This window comes from Haliotis rubra, unplaced genomic scaffold (assembly GCF_003918875.1).
Source record: "Haliotis rubra isolate DU_JTF1 unplaced genomic scaffold, ASM391887v1 Scf658, whole genome shotgun sequence".
In the NCBI taxonomy this organism is placed as follows: Eukaryota; Metazoa; Mollusca; class Gastropoda; order Lepetellida; family Haliotidae; genus Haliotis; species Haliotis rubra.
Genome location: NW_025767366.1, coordinates 610,207 through 614,236, shown reverse-complemented (window position 1 = coordinate 614,236; position 4,030 = coordinate 610,207). Strand labels below are relative to the sequence as shown.

At 38.6% G+C, this 4,030-nt stretch overlaps 1 long non-coding RNA gene across 1 annotated transcript; it reads right to left on the bottom strand.

Moving 5' to 3' along the window:
* Nucleotides 1-390: 390 nt before the first annotated feature.
* Nucleotides 391-3,022, bottom strand: LOC124257322. Its single transcript, XR_006893236.1, has 3 exons — nucleotides 2,716-3,022; nucleotides 1,800-1,887; nucleotides 391-1,048 (listed from the first exon to the last, which is right to left on the bottom strand). It is a non-coding gene; the product is annotated as an uncharacterized LOC124257322 (long non-coding RNA).
* Nucleotides 3,023-4,030: the final 1,008 nt, after the last annotated feature.

Sequence of the window (4,030 nt, the reverse complement as noted above, 5' to 3'; positions counted from 1 at the left end):
TCATCCATAAGGTACTATGCCTTTCTTATTATTCACCAAGTTACTAAAATGCCAATCAAACAGAGCATCAACCATTGTTGACAATTTACATCACGGGTCATATGAATCACAATCAATTATCATTAAAATGAATTCACTGACATGAACATGAACGTTTTGGTTGGCTGGTTGGTTGGTTGGTTGGTTGGTTGGTTGGTTGTTGATTAAGGCCGCACTCCAGTTCTATTATGGCGGTCTGTTAAAATGGAATCTCGACCAGACCATCAGGTTTCTGGCACCATCACATATCCGCACTCGATTCGAACGACCACCGGGCCCTACCTACTGGTCCCGTTAATCGGCAATGAATGTCGCCCTTTGTCCACATGCTTGGTGATTATTTTGAACAACTAATTTCTAATGTTTGGGTTATGTACAGTTTGTTTTCACTCTGACTAAACAAAAGTTACAGATGGATTATTTCCAGTCCAGTTCTCTGAACAGTTTTCTGTCCGGACAAAATTAGCATTTTATATTGGGTCCATGTTAAACATGGATATGGAATTCCTTCTATCAACGTTCATGTCAGCGAAGTGAAAACTCAGTTCACAGGTACGTCTTCCATTTCCAGAATCCTGTAGAACTTCCTCGTGGGGATTGTCCTCCAGATGACCTTGACACCGTATCTCGATCTGACCTTTCTGTGTCTGTCCCGAACTCTTTTCCTAGCCCACCACGTGTTCCAACATCCGTACTGCCCTGTCCGTAGCTTGTCATGTCACCATCAGCTCCGCAATGACCCGTGGACGTATTGAAGGCGTCAGTAGTCCCAGGGACAGATAACCGACTGTATGGAGGTGGAGGTTCTGTAGCTTGGGGAGGAATCGGTGTGGCACACCAAACTGAACCGCCCTTACTAAAGTCAGTTAGGTTGGTGTTATGGGTCCATGCCTCTCCAGCTGAACATGGAGGACCGGGTTTGAACCTGATATTTGCTGTGTGTTTTCCTGCTGTTGAGGTTTCCTGGACATTGGTGTTAGATGCGCTGACCTTCGCCTTCTGATGCTTCCTTTAACAAAGAAACATTACTGAGTGAGTGAGTGTGTTTAGTTTTACGCCGCACTCAGCAATATTCCAGCTATATGGCGGCGGTGTCTAAACAATTGAGTCTGGATCAGAGAATCCAGTGATCAACAGCATGAGCATCGGTCTACGCAATCGGGATACGATGACATGTGTCAACCAAGTCTGCGAGCCTAACCATCCGATCCTATAAGTCGCCTCTTACGACAAGCATGGGTTATTGAAGATCAATTCTAACCCGGATCATCACGGATGAAACATTACTGACTGCTTGAGTTATGATATCATAGTATTCTGAAGTTACTCTTGTAAGTAACGAATGTTTACACATGCTTCACCCTAATATTTTGAAATTAAAATAAGAACGATCTAGCTAAATTGCTTTATTATATACTCATGTAAACTTAGGACGTGGTCAAATTCCGTATTGCACCCCAGATTCCGTGTTAAACCCCTGCCGGTTCTGTTTTATTAAGTAACAGATTAATGCAAGATAAGAAAAGTATATAATATAGAACGCCATACTGGTGCATTTGGATGTTTCGTATTGAACGAGAAGATGTCAGGGGAGCAGAGAAACAACGAGTTCGAAAGAGCTCTTCGAACTCGTTTCTTTGCTCCAATGACATCTTCCCGTTCAATACAAAAACATCCAAATGTACTAGTATGACGTTCTATATATGTATGTCTTCGATTCACACGTGGACCATTCTTTATCACTTTAGAACCGCACTCACCATTTCCCGTAGAAGTACGCAGCAACAACCACTGCTACGACTGCTACGACAGAGACCACAACACCCGCAACTACAGCCAATGGGAAATCTGAATAACAAACATGTAATAGAGATATGGTTTGAATAGTAATCAGTTGTATAATCAGAGTTTTATCTTAAAACCAATCTTACATCGAACTCCAAACAGTGCAATAACGTTTTGTTTTCGTTTTATTTTTATTTTGTTTTGTTCTTTTGTGTGTGTGAGTTTTTTATTTGATTGTTTGTTGTTTAGCACCTCGCTAGTAATATTCCAGCACTAACATGGTGGTCTGTAACAATGGAGCCGGGACCAGACAATCCGGTAATTGACATCATGATCATTTATCTATGCAATTGGGATACGATGACATGTGTGAACCGAGTCAGCGAACCAGACCACCCGATACCGTAAGTAGCCACTTACGACAAGCATGGTTTGCTGAAGACCAGTTCTAATCCGGATTTTCACAGGTATGTAATAACTAGTAAGAGGAATATTTTTGGAATGATCAAAAAGTATTTCATCAACTGTTACATAGTAATTGCATCTGGCATTGCCTGTGTGTGCTGTTTTCACACTGCACTCAGTATAACGTCAGCTTGGTAATATTCAAATCCTGATCAGACAAACTAGTGGTGGATACAATGAACAACAACGCCAGTACGTCGACAAGCAATCAGCCAAGTCACCGAACCCCATACAACGACCAGCAACTAATGTTCCCAGTGTTTGTCGGTATGTTGCTTTTGTTATATTTGGTGTTAGACGACTTTAATTCTTGTGACATAAATTTACTTTGAAATGACTACTGTCCTCAAGAAATATTAAATTCAAGAGTTTCAAACAAATGACATATTTTGTAATATTAGAAGGAATGTATAGTCTTCACGTTACCTTGAGGAACATGCACATCAACTGAAAATATAAGTGCCACAAAAAGATGAGATCAACATCATAGAAAGTACACATAATGCATATATAAACGTTTTTAATGGAACAAAACATATGTTAAGTGAAGTTGATAAAAGGGAGTCGATAACTCGGGCAAAGGAATACTAGTCGTGAAATATGTCCCTCAACATGTCATGGTCTATACTCCACGGTCTTTCAAGACAATGTTGCTATAGTTACCGTCGCTTGGTTGAGTAGCCGCTATTTTTAACCAACCAATAAAGTCACAGCCTGGTTTCAGCCAGAGCGAAACCGACAGGTTACTAGGACCAAATAGGGCATACGTAACTCTGCACTATTGTGCATTTTTTCTTTCTTTTCTTTTCATTTTTTGTAATTAATATTTTATTTCTGGAGTCCCTGTTACATACAAAACCAGATACCCAGGGCAGTGCTTGGTTCATATCAGATATGAAACATGGGCAACATTAGAAGAAGATACAAAGCAAGATTATATAGAATTATAAAGCAAAAATATTGTTATCTATCTATCTATATTTATTTATCTGTTAGTGAGGTTCATATTAAATGTATGACATTATGGGCTAAGATATGTTTGAAATTTAACGCTGACACAGACACTCATTCACACTCAGCTTCACTCACATTCAGCACTAAACTATAACAAAGTTGTACCAAAGCCACATCAGAACATACATTTAAGCAATCTAGAATTGCACTCATTAAATCAAGACCACCTGGCGTGTAGATATCGACATATGTACATCAGCTAGTTTCATGGTACAATCCACTAAGTACATTACTTCGCTTGTTGGCCTTTGCTATAAGCAATATTTCATTCATTGATATGCCTGTTGGGATATAATGTTTAAAGTGTTTTCATATCTAAAGTTGTTTTCACCAACTTTTATACATTTATAGATAATGAATTTATCTGAAAGCAAAGGTCAAACTAAAGTAGGTCAAACACATCAGTATATATATTTCAGTATATATATCAGATCAAACAGAATAAGCTGAAGGTCAAATTTCAAATTAAGGATTTGTGGGCGCTTATCATAAAGTAAAGGTACTGATTGTAATCAGTGTTATTGATTCAACTTTACATTGAAACAAAACCCAAGAATTACACTCAGTTAAGTTGATTTTATATAAACATGAGTTAGTTGATAGTTACTGAAACCATCTCAACTCGGTATCTAAAGTAGTCTTATATAAAAATATATTTTCCCACTTTCAGCAGAGAGAACACATTCCTCACACTTCAGATTACATTTTAGAAGAGTATCACATGCAT